A 12169-nucleotide genomic window follows, 5' to 3' on the forward strand; every position below is an offset into this window, starting at 1 on the left:
TATTTTCAACATTTTGAGGAACCTCCATGCTGTTTTCCAGAGTGGCTGCACCAGCTTGCATTCCCACCAACAGTGTAGGAGGGTTCCCCTTTCTCCGCATCCTCGCCAGCATCTGTCATTTCCTGACTTGTTTATTTTAGCCATTCTGACTGGTGTGAGGTGATATCTCATTGTGGTTTTGATTTGTATTTCCTTGATGCTGAGTGATGTGGAGCACTTTTTCATGTGTCTGTTGGCCATCTGGATGTCTTCTTTGCAGAAATGTCTGTTCATGTCCTCTGCCCATTTCTTGATTGGATTATTTGTTCTTTGGGTGTTGAGTTTGCTAAGTTCTTTATAGATTCTGGACACTAGTCCTTTATCTGATATGTCGTTTGCAAATATCTTCTCCCATTCTGTCAGTTGTCTTTTGGTTTTGTTAACTGTTTCCTTTGCTGTAAAGCACACACTTCTTAACCCCTGAACCTTTCCTAACCTCTGAAAATGTTAAGATGGCAATTACATTTTCCATTAAAGAATGTCCATTCAACTTTGGGGCTAATCCAAGAGCTTGTATCATCATGTCAATTTCTAACATCAGTTATATCCCTCAGAAGAAAACAAGTCCCACCAAAGTAACATTTTCCTAAATGTTACTTGATACATTTTTATAGCAACTTGAAGATCCGAGTAAACTGAAAGTATGTTTAGCAACAAAATAAATGTAACTTAGCCAGCCACCTGATAGGTTTCTTAGTTTAAAGGCAGCCATGAATTCTCCTCCTGCCTGGAATATGAAAATCCAGTTATTTTTATCTGGAATTTTGGAGGTACAGCCTCTCACAAAACCATGCCCCATGTGCCAGAAATGTCTTTTTTTGGCATCTGGCTGCACAAAAGCCTCTGATGAGATATTGTCTTCAAATTAGTGTCATTTTTTCCCCCTCTACTTTTCCAGAAAAATATGAAACCAATTGCTTTTCCCTCCTGAGGAGAAGTCAGATTAATACCCCTTGCTCTTTTAATTTTGCCTTAGCTGGATAAAACACACTAGGCAGCTTCTAAAGACAAATCTCAGCATGAGACTCATCTGGCATTATTAAGTATCCAAAATAAAACTCATAGAAAGGAAACTACTATGAGTCTCAAGGAATTCACACGCGGTGGAGCCTTAGAACAAGGAACTTCTGAAAAAAAGGAGGAAGCGAATCTGCTCTTCTGGGTTCTTTACAAGCATCGGCCACCACGGAGCCACCGAAGCTTGGGGTCCATTTCTGCAACCTTTGTCTGCAGGAAGGCACGCACGCAGGCCCAGATCTTGTTGGTTTCCCATCTGGAGATGGTTTCCAGCACCCCCTTTCCCCGGTAATAGTCCAGGACGCGTTTGGTTTGGTCTTCGTAAGCCTTCAGCCTCTTGGTGAGTGTCTCGGGTCTGTCAACCTCACGCTGAACCAGGGGCTCGCCAGTCAGATCATCCACGCTGAGCAGTTGGGGCGGGTGAAATTCGAGGTTGTAGACGCGCCCACTGCTCGGATGGATCCAGCAAGCCGAGAGGCGTTGCCTGATGACCTCGACGGGCACGTCCATGTTTATCGCCAGGTGTATGTGATAAACCCTGGGGGAACCCGCACAGCAGTCAGCTCCCCCCGGGGGGAGCTTTTCAACTCCTGAAGGGTCAGCCGGGTCATAATGTCCTCCGGGATGAGCCTCCCCTGGTCCATGAAGATCTTGGCCAGCACGCCAAACTCTGTGTCCCTCAGCTGGTTGTCCCGGAGCAGGTCCTCGCTGGAGAACTTCTGCAGCGGGAAGTGTTTGACAATACGCGACGCCAGGGTGCGCTTGTCGGAGCCCGGGGCGCCCATGAGCACCGCATGTAGGAGCCGCCCCCGCGCCCCCCATGGCTGCTGGGCTCGGCTGGGGTCTGCGGACTGTTGGGCCTCCGCGCTCCCTGCGGCGTGTGGGGCCGAGACCCCGCCTCCCCGGCCCCTCCCACCTCGCTGCGAGCAGGTGCAAGCAGGTGCAAGCAGGTGTCGGACACCGCCAGACAGCTTTGTGACTTGCAAGACGGAGCAGCCACCTCCTCGCAGCTCGCAGTGGGAAAGATGGTAAGCAGCAGGGCAACCCAGACACCGGAGCTGTCGATTCAGAGTTCCACCCTTCACACGCAGAAAATGGGGAGCATGGAGAGAGACGGGGTCTAGAGAAACAATTCAAGAGCACAGGAGCGTTTCTTTCACCAGCTGAAGGAATGATGGGAGTCACAGGCGTAGACAGTCCAGGACGTGGAGAAGCAAGCCCTGGCCGAGGTGTGAGTAAGCAGGACTCTCGCACTCCAAGCGGGGAGGGGTGTCCTCACCATCACGGCTGGTTTGGAAGGGCAGCCCTGGCGGTGGCTTTGGAGGTTTTATAAAATTACTTGTCAGTATCTTCCTTAAGACAAACTTTCCAAGTAAAACAAGAAGGCACACACAGGATGTTCAATTCGGCTATATTGCAACAGTGCAAAATTGCTCATTACCTAAGTGCTCACTAATGAGAGAAGAAAGAAATGAACCTTAGCCCGACCGGCCCTTCATAGCAGCTACAAAGACAGATCTTGTGTGCTAACATGAAAGTAAATGCAGAGTTGCAGCATGGTATCATGTGCATTCGGTTGATGCTAAGGTATGTTACAATTTATATAAATATATCTGTGGCGTGAACTGGAAGCCAGGTTGCAAGCAGCAGAAAGACAGTTTGATTTCTGCATTTAACAGATGGCTCCGTCTGCGTCAATGAAGTGAGAAGGTGCTGGGATTAGGCTACTTCAGCAGACCAGCAGACAGGTGAGAGAGGACCATTTTTACTCTTCTTGCCTCGACAGGAGTGAGAGTGAGCACCTTTTCATTTGACTGTGGGCCATTTCTACTTTATTTCTGTGTAGGATTTTTTTTTTTTTAAGATTGGATTTATTTATTTGAGAGAGCAAGTTTGTGTGTGTGAGAGAGAGCGTGAGTAGTGGGGAGGGGCAGAAGGAGAAAGAGAAGCAGACTCCCCACTGAGCAGGGATTTGCTCCCCCCTCCCCCATTGGCCAATGCAGGGCTCGATCCCAGGACCCTGAGATCATGACCTGAGCAGAAGGCAGACGCTCAACGGACTGAACCACCCAGTCACCCTCCATGTAGAATTTTTAAACTGATAATTATCTGCTGATCACTTCCTTGGAAGGATGCTTTAGGTTTCATTTATTATACAAGCCGTGGGACAGATCTGTCCTCAGCTTGGTCTTGGGTGGTCCAGTTGGCTCAGTACAGTGTGGGATGTAGGGAGCATTAGCTCAAGAGAGAGTGCTGACCCACTACCCCAGCATCCACTTCATTTCTCAAGAAGATCCACAGAAATGAGGTGATGGGCTGTTCCCCTCCGCTAAGCAAGAGGGAAAGATTTAGGGGCATAGAAACCCAATTTCTGTATTTGTGTTTTGTGGGAACTGATAGAACTGCCGTTCTAAACGCTAAGACTTTTTTTTTTTTAATTGTTTCTGTTACTTTGGGTCTTTAAGTCAGTCATATAATCTCCTACTGTTACCATATTCGAAAAAGTTACATTGAATATATAAGAAGATTCAAAAGGTGTACAGATATTTAATAGAAATTTGGCCCATATCCTCCAGCAAAGGAAAAGAGAAATGATGTTGTAATTGCTTTGCGTGATAAAGCAGCATACTCTTACTGTCTTTTAATTATATACACAAAAAGCGATCCCACCGAGGTCTTTCTATCTTCCCAGATAGATTTAGACTTGGAGTATATTCAACCGTTAATTGAGGCACCTAATTTGGTACCCCGATGTGATCCCAGAATATCCCAGAGAGTAGCTTCGGAGAGAAGGTGGCGTTTTGCTCAGCTGCAGGTGTGAGTGGGCGAGGATGTGTTTCCCAGCAGCTCAGAAGAGGCACAGAGGATGCTGGGCTGCAGGTAGACGTCGGGTTCCTACTAAAGCACAGGGTCATTTCTGGTTCCCAAGACCACCTCGGTCCCTCCTCTTTTCCCAGGCTGATGGCACTTAAAGCCACTTGGGACACACCGGTTGTACAACTTCACAGCATCTGTTTAGGAGACTTTCTGACCAAATACATAAAGCCCAATAGCCTAGGCCCATCACGGAATCCATTTGGCCGCATTTAGCAGACAATGTCTTGTGCCCGCTGAGTGTGATTGTGGACAGTTACTGAGACTTCCTGGATGTTTTCCGTGGCCACAGGTGCCAAATGGTGTGGCCTTGAATGGGAAAACAGCTAGGGCTCCTCCCACAAGGCTTCTTTTTGCAGTGCTAGTCCTGTTGGGGGACAAATCTCCAAGTTAATTGGTTGCCCCCTTTCTGGAGAGAGTTAGCATGTCAGGGCATCCGAGGAGACCACAAGGAAGGTAAGAGGCTTGATAATCCTTCACTCATCGATTCAGCAGACTTTCATGCGGGTTTATCTCTAGGACTGGTTGTTCAAAGCACAGGGGGTGTAGCCCATGTGAAAGAATGAAGCCTGAGCGTCTGTCCCCATGACTCTGACCTTCTAGTAGGTATCATGGGCTAGTGTTTCCCACTGGGGAGTGTGACGTGGTTTTAGGTCTCCATGAAAGAACATTCTCCTCCCCACCTCTGGGTCTGACCACTGTGTTTTACTTCGTTTTTTTAAAAAAACGATTTTACTATGAAAACGTCAAAGACACGGAAAATTAGATTGATGTTAGAATCAGAATCAGAATGATTGATGCTTTCCCAACGCTATCCTATCTTATTTCTTCCTGGAGGATTTTCCAATCTTGTTCTATCCTCCCCGCCCTGGGATATTTTCAATAACAGCGGTTTCCATTTTAATGGTGGATGTGTGTGTTTTAATATGTATAAGGAAAAATATAACTAGCACTCAGGCCCAATATCTGGTAGTGTTCTTGCTTGAGTTGGAGCCTCACATTGTGGGTTGAGTCCGCTTTAAAAAAACAGTGGAAACTGGTACACAGATACGGCAAAGTCCAACAAGGGTACATAAGTGACGGGAAGTTTTGAACTATTGGCAGAGGCAACAAGAAATGAAGAGGGGGTAGCAGATGTTCCCCTCATCTTCCCTCCATCGGTGGGGTTACAATGGCCAGAGAGATTCCTTCTATGGAAAACCTTTAGTGCCATGCCTGTCGCTTAGTAAACACCTCAAGAAGTGAGGTAGTATTGTTTTAGGAAGGCATCTTTGATTCCAGAAACCGATGCTAGCTAGTATTTATTAAACACTCACTGTGTACAGATACTGTTTTTAAAGATTAAAATATCTCACTTCCTCTTCATAGCCCCACTAGGAGTAGATGACAGGATCCCCAGTTTGGGGATTAAAAAATTGTCTTGGAGAAATTAAGTAACTCAAGGTTACAGAGCTCTTCAGTGGCTGGACTGGGGCTTGAACTGAAAGCCTGCGTTCCTCCAAAAGCCAGGTTTAGTTTTCTGCCCGGCTCCCAAGACTACCAGAAGGCAGCTAGGGAAAGACCTAGCTGGGAGTCCCAGCATCAACCTGACTCTTCCATTTGCTAGCATGGTGACCTTGAACATCTCACTGCACTTTTTCTGAGCCTCTGTGACTTATGCATCAAACGGGGACAGCAGTGCTAATGACCCAATTTGCAAGCACAGGATGAAATAATGGGTTACGGAAATCCGATGCTGGAGGCACTAAGTCTGTGTGCTATATTCACACACCACGGACAGGGCATATGCGATTTCAAGCAATCCCCTTCCCTCTTTGGGTCTTGGTGTCCTCAGCTGTCAAGATCATGGGGTTGACCCCAAGAGCCCCGCTAGGGAGAACGTTCCAGAATTGGATTCCGATGGGGCCAGGGTAAATAGTCCTGACTCTGAAGTTAATGAAAAGAACCAGATCAGCTTCCATCCAGTGTGCTCTTGGTTGGTAATTGTAATTATCATAGTCTGCAGTCCTTAGAAAGCCGAACCTGACAATAGCAGGTTGCTGCGCAACCTTGCTCTGAAGCAAGAGAAAAAGAATGAGACAGAGAAGGAGGAAGGGCACCTGAGCAGGCACAGCTGGGCTGTTTGCCACGAAGTACCCACCGACGACTTTATTTCATAGCACCACTTCCGAAAAGCGGCATCTCTGGACAGTCTGGAGTAAAAAAAAAAGAGAGTGAATTTATCTACCCGTCTCCATCTCCCATGGTGCAATATTTAGACCATGGGGTGTCATGTTAATTCCTTTGCAATTAGGGATCGTGCGGTTCTGGGCTCTGAAGCAAGGTCCCCTACTGTCCCACATCTTGGGGTTCCCAGGGAAGCCAAAGTGGGAGATGAGAGGCATGTGCATGGGTGTGAGGCTGGGCTCGGGGAGGGGGTACCTGGGAGAAGTTACAGGTGCTGGTGGCTATGGTGGCCGTGGGAATGAGAGACAGGTGAGGCTGAGGGTCGGAACCGGTCTTGCTGTGCCATCCCGTAGCTCGGCCCGACCAGCTGCCAAACTGAACCGGAGGGGGCGGACTTGTAAAACAAGGACAGCAATGAAAGAGGAAATAATCCATACAAACACCTGAAAAAGGAACTCAGTTTTTTATCCTGAAAAGGAGGATAATAGTAGTACGAACCCATAAGTAATTAAGAAGTTAGAGGCATTCAAGGAGTTAAGATCTGTAAAGCGTTTAAAACATAGGTGCTTACAGAAGCTGCGATGTAGACATTTGATTAAAAGAATGGAACACCAGCCACATGAGCTTAGGTGATTTCTGCAACCTCACGTGTTAATTTTACCTTGAAGCTTTCCAGCTATGATGGAAAAATAAAACATGGCAGGCTTCATAATTTCTATAATCTGATTGAAATGAGCCTGCTAATCCTGAAGGAGAGCCAAGAATTTATGTGGCATAAAAACCTACAGGGAATCTATCCCAAGGGACATTAAAAAGCAAAATAAAGAAGGAGCACCTGGCCTGGCTGGCTCTGGAGGTGGGGCGTCCAACTCTCCATTTCACCTCAGGTCATGGTCTCAGGGTCATGAGATCGAGCCCCGCACCTGGCTGGTTGCTTGAGTCGGCTTGAGATTCTCCCTCTCCCTCTGCCCCTCCCCCAGCTTGCACCGAATAAATAGATAAATAAACAAATAAATATTTTAAAAAGAAAAGCAGAATACATAATATGTTCAGAATGTTTAAGTGAAATATACAGAAGAGTGTGCTCAATTCTCTTTGGCTGGTGCTTTTACCAGACGGATTCAGCTGAGCTCTGAAAATGAAGATAAAGAGATTGGAACTGGAGGCCTTCTGTTGGGTCATCCTGAATCAGTGACTCTCCAGCGGAGGCAGCTTTGCCCGCCCCCGTCCCAGGGGACGTTGGGCAATGTCTGGTGACATTTTCAGTTGTCAGAACTTTGGGCCAGGGTGGGTCTGGCGCGTGGCATCCTGTGGCTGGAGACCAGGGATGCTATGAATAGTGCAGGGGACATACCTATGACGTGTCATTTATCTGAAATTTACATTTAACGGAGACCTTTGTATCCTGATTTGCTAACTCTAGCCACCCTAGCAGCTTAAATATTTCTGCAGTGCACAGGACAGTCCTCCACGGGGAAGGATTATCAGCCCCCAAGTCTAAACGGTACTCAAGTTGCAAAACCCCACCCTCAATGAAGTACAGATGTTTACATGCTTTCCGAGGGGAAGGGGGACCCAGTCTGGACATTAAGGTATCTTTTCCTCATTCAGACTTCTGCTTCAGATGAGTTATCTGACAATTAGTTTCAGGCCAGAATCTCTGACCATGTCCAAAGGACACGCTCTGCAAGTTCAGCCAACGACAGGAGAGGCTGTTACTAACCGTGAAAGGGGAAACTAACAGACACACGGGAAACTCAGCAGCCGGCTGCCCTCCTCACCTAACTTGCTTGTTTAAGGTGCAAGGTGCACTCTACCCGGGGCAGGCTCACCTGAGGTTAGGACATCTTCATCCACATCCATCCTTTGGGGCCTTTTCTGAGCCATTTCTTAGCTGTGATGGGTGGCGACTGCCTCCCCAGCTCCCTACCACGGTGACAAGAACTGAAGGCAGACCCATTCTTGGCCTGGCATCACGTACTAGCTGATGTTCTCACCAGTGACCCCGACTCACCCAGAAAGGATTCCCTTACACGTACTGTCCTCTGAAAGGGCGGGGGATTGGATCATCCTTTGAAAGCTTGCCATCCCAAAAGAGCTGAAAAAGTAAGCTGCTTTTTTTTTTTTTTTTTGGCCACATTAGGGTTAGTTTTGGCTTTCTGAAAAACGGAGTTCCGTGGCTTGCTTCCTTTTTCATCTGCAGGGGGAAATGAGGGACCCCTGTGTTTTCATCATGTGTTGTGAGTCCCAAAGGCACAGGTGACCCCTTGTTGGTTTCCATCTGAATTGCAGGGTTCTTGATGCATGGAGTCCTTTTTTTAAAAAAAATAAACTCTTCTGGGACGCCTGGGTGGCACAGTTGGTTAAGCATCTGCCTTTGGCTCAGGTCATGATCTCAGGGTCCTGGGATCAAGCCCCCATGTCTGCTCCTTGCTCAGCGGGGAGCCTGCTACTCCCTCTCCCCCTCTGCTTGCTCATGCTTTCTCTCTCTCAAATGAATAAATCCTTAAAACAAACAAACAAACAAACTTTTCTACTGGAATAATGTCACAAGTACAGAAAAGTTGCACTGACAGGACCAAGAGTTTTCATACGTCCCCATCATCTGGTTCCCCCTCTAGTTAATATCTTACGGGACAACCAAGGTGTATCTTTCCCAGCTGAGAAACTAACGTACCTCCATCGCTATTGACTCAACTCCAGACTAAATTTGGATTTCACCCCATTTTGTATGAATGTCCTCTCTCTGTTCCACACTCCAGTCTACATGACTGTGTTGCCTCTAGTGGCCACGTCTCCCTCATGTCCTCTGGTCTGTGACAACCTCTCACTCCTTCCTTCTTTGCTTATTTCTTTCCCCATTCTGTCAAGTCTCTGGAAGTGGGTCACGAAGTCCCACCCTTGGGACGGATGGGGTTTAGCGCCACCTCCTGGAGGGGTGGGCAGTGTCTACTTACTTGGAATTTTTCTGTAAGAAAGATACCCCATGCAGCCATTATAATGAAAATTTTAAATAAATACATCTGCCAAGCTCCCACATTAAACAAATGTTAACCTTTTCCCAAAGATGCATCAACTCTTTATTTTTATTTATTTTAAAGACCTATTTATTAGAGAGAGAGAGAGGGAGAGTGCAAGCAGGGGGAGGGACAGAGGGAGAGAGAGAATCCCAAGCAGACTCCCGGCTGAACATGGAGCCCAACACGGGGCTGGATCTCATGATCCTGAGGTCACGACCTGAGCCCAAACCCAGAATCAGACGCTCAACCCAGTGAGCCACCCAGGTGTTCCAACTCTTTGTTTTAAATAAACTTGGACACATCGTGACAGAAATGGTTGAGGTATCCCTCCTATTTCTCCATTATCCCATTGTCCTTTCTCCTTCCCTTCAGAGCAGCTAGCTATCTCCATATTGTCTCTGTAAGAGGACGTCCAGTATTTCTGTTGCATTATGCAACTTGTTTTCTTCATGCAATTTTATGCTACTGTTCAGGTTGAAGAATGTATATGGGACGGCATCATAATCTTCCCGGTAAATGGCCCCCAAATCCCTTTATGAATTGGGTTCTTTGTAGAAAGTTTTCCTGTCAGCTATTTAATTTATTTATTTAAGTGTTTTGTTTTGTTGAGAGGGAGGTGGTCGGGAGGGGCAGAGGGACAGGGGAGAGAAAGAATCTGAAGCAGGCTCTACACCCAGCGCAGAACCCCCCTTCTGGCTTGATCTCACCACCCTGAGATCAGGACCTGAGTTGAAAATAAGAGTCGGATGCTTAGGTGGCTGAACCGCGCACACGCCCTGTTTCCTACAGGCTATTAATCATACCTTTGGTTTGTGAATTGGTGAGACACACAGGACACCTCCTGGACTTTGTTCTTAGAAGCAGGACTGGGGAAGGTTCTAGAAAGAGAAGAGGGAAAAGAGGAACTGGTTATCTTTTTTGCTGCTTCCTACGTTCTCTAAATACTGGCTGCCTCTTCCACTCTTCTTTCTGCCCTGGCTACTCACCTCCCCTGGTGTACGTGTGCCCTTAGAGCAAGTCCCTTATAATCAGTGAGGCATGACAGGAGGCCACCATGTCAGCCCTCCAGAGGCAATGCAAGGCACCATCAGAACTGAAGAGAACAAGGTTTCAGTGCCTGAGCTCCAAACCTGGACATCTTAAAACTCAGACTCAGTGTGTGTCGAGCCAGTCATGGTCTTCCCCTGCAAGCTCCTCTTGCATCAATATTGCCAACTTTAACATCCCTCTGGTCACCACAGCTTCCGGGGAGCTGTTCTTGACTCCTGCCTTTCTCTCTCTCACTAAATCCTGCCACTAAATCAAATGCTATTATTCCTTTAAAAAAAAAAAAAAAAGATTTTATTTAAGAGGGAGAGAGAGCATGTGTGCATGAGCAGGGGGGAGGGGCAGAGGGAGAGGGAGAAGCAGAGACTCCCCGCTGAGCAGGGAGCCTGATGTGGAACTCCATCCCAGGATTGGGATGGATGACCTGAGGCGAAGGCAGACGCTTCCCTGACTGACCCCAGGTGCCTCTCAAAGTGCTACTATTCCCAATTGTAAAATACCTTTGTCCTTCCATTTCTGTCCAGCCCTAGACTGTCACTCTCATCACTTGTATGATCTCACCCCCAGTTACTATGGCCCACACCCAGCTGTACTCCCTATCTCCAGCCTTACCCCACCACTCCGTCTTGCAGCCTGGAGGCTGGAGAAATCAGACTCTCTTAGTTCCCCAGGGAAACTTTCCCCACTGGACCTCAGGACATATCCAATCTTCTGATACAGTTTGCAAAGCCTGCAAAATCTCCCTTTCGCTTATTGTCTCTAGCCCCCCTTCCCATCCTCTTTGCCCCAGACGTCGTCTGCCAATATGACCAGCTTTGTCTTCTTTGCGAAAAATGTGGTGTTTCCCTCCCATCTGGGGCGTTCTCACTCACCCTTCTCTCTGCTTGGAAATCTGCCGCCGTGCAACGTCTGTCGGCTTTCATTCTGCAGCCCAAATAGGCCTTTCCTGCTGGAAGCACTCTGACCAAGTCTCTCTCCTGACCAAAGCCTCCTGGGAGCCCTCTTGTTGACTAGGCTCTGACCTTGAGCCCTTCCTTGGCCTACCGAGGTGCGATTTTAGCAAGAATTTTGCTCAGTCTGTTTAGTGAGCCCTCCCCTACCTGGGTATCCGATCACCCTCCTCATCCCCCACCCTGGACACCTAACTCCCTGGCCTGCCTCCAGCAAAATTCCTGTTTGGCCACTGCAGCAAGAATCTGCAACCCTTGATGTCTCCTCTTTGTGATTTTTTAATCCACTGACCCCCTGGTTCTTCTTACTGGCTCTCGATCCGCAGTTGTCACTGCTGTATTTGGAATCGAGCTCAGTCCATCTTGAAATCTCTTTCTCCAGTCATTACTGAGTAATGTCTGCCTTGACCACCTTGACCTAGAGTCCAGCTTAGTTTCTCTTTAACAATGTCCCAACCACCCCCCACTCCAGACGAGATCACTTCGGTTTCCCCCATCGGGATTATCGTGCTTTCCTATAACTCCTTCTATAACTCTGTTGTTTTCTTACTGAATTTCATGTGTCCTGAGGGAAGGATGAGGTCTTGGTTCCCAGCACCTCCTGAAGCTTGGCACGTGTAGGACACTGTCAGTATTGTGACATCATGGAATGAATTCTCTGGGTTGCTCACTCAGAAGGTGGCGTGGTAGGCTGGCACCATGGGTGCGATGAATCTGTCTGTACTTTCAGACTGTTAAGCGACGCTCAGCCCAAAGCCCATTCTGGGTCTGGTCTTCCTTTGAGCTGAAGCCCTGAGCTGATTTTCCCCAGCGAGGCCTCCCTGGAGAGAACTGGTCCCTGCCTCATTCATTCGCGTACTCAGGCTGGTTCTCTTCCTCCACAAGTGCCTGAAATTCACAATCACACCTTCTGTCCACCCGTCCACCTGATCCACCTGTCTTTCTCCCCACTTTCTGGCTAGCACAAAAAGTAGACAAGACCTCAGTTAATGAAATGTGGGACTTGGACACAGAAAGGGAATTGCTAAGTTGTTCGTTTAACGTAACCATTACTCG

The 12169-nt window shown here is 47.7% G+C and overlaps 1 long non-coding RNA gene and 1 pseudogene across 4 annotated transcripts; both read right to left on the reverse strand.

The window, feature by feature from the left end:
* Positions 1 to 1009: 1009 nt before the first annotated feature.
* LOC101681450 lies at positions 1010 to 2179 on the reverse strand (annotated as a pseudogene).
* A 1136-nt stretch (positions 2180 to 3315) lies between these two features.
* Positions 3316 to 11727, reverse strand: LOC106006502. Of its 4 annotated transcripts, none has more exons than XR_001180596.2 (5): positions 11664 to 11726; positions 11036 to 11203; positions 9920 to 9994; positions 6352 to 6471; positions 3316 to 6122 (listed from the first exon to the last, which is right to left on the reverse strand). It is a non-coding gene; the product is annotated as an uncharacterized LOC106006502 (long non-coding RNA). The 4 variants fall into 4 exon arrangements; XR_001180595.2 differs by having other exon boundaries at positions 6352 to 6490; XR_001180594.2 differs by lacking the exon at positions 11036 to 11203 and having other exon boundaries at positions 11664 to 11727.
* Positions 11728 to 12169: the final 442 nt, after the last annotated feature.

This window comes from Mustela putorius, unplaced genomic scaffold (assembly GCF_011764305.1).
Source record: "Mustela putorius furo isolate JIRA1106 unplaced genomic scaffold, ASM1176430v1.1 tig00003923_pilon_pilon_pilon, whole genome shotgun sequence".
Taxonomy (NCBI): Eukaryota; Metazoa; Chordata; class Mammalia; order Carnivora; family Mustelidae; genus Mustela; species Mustela putorius.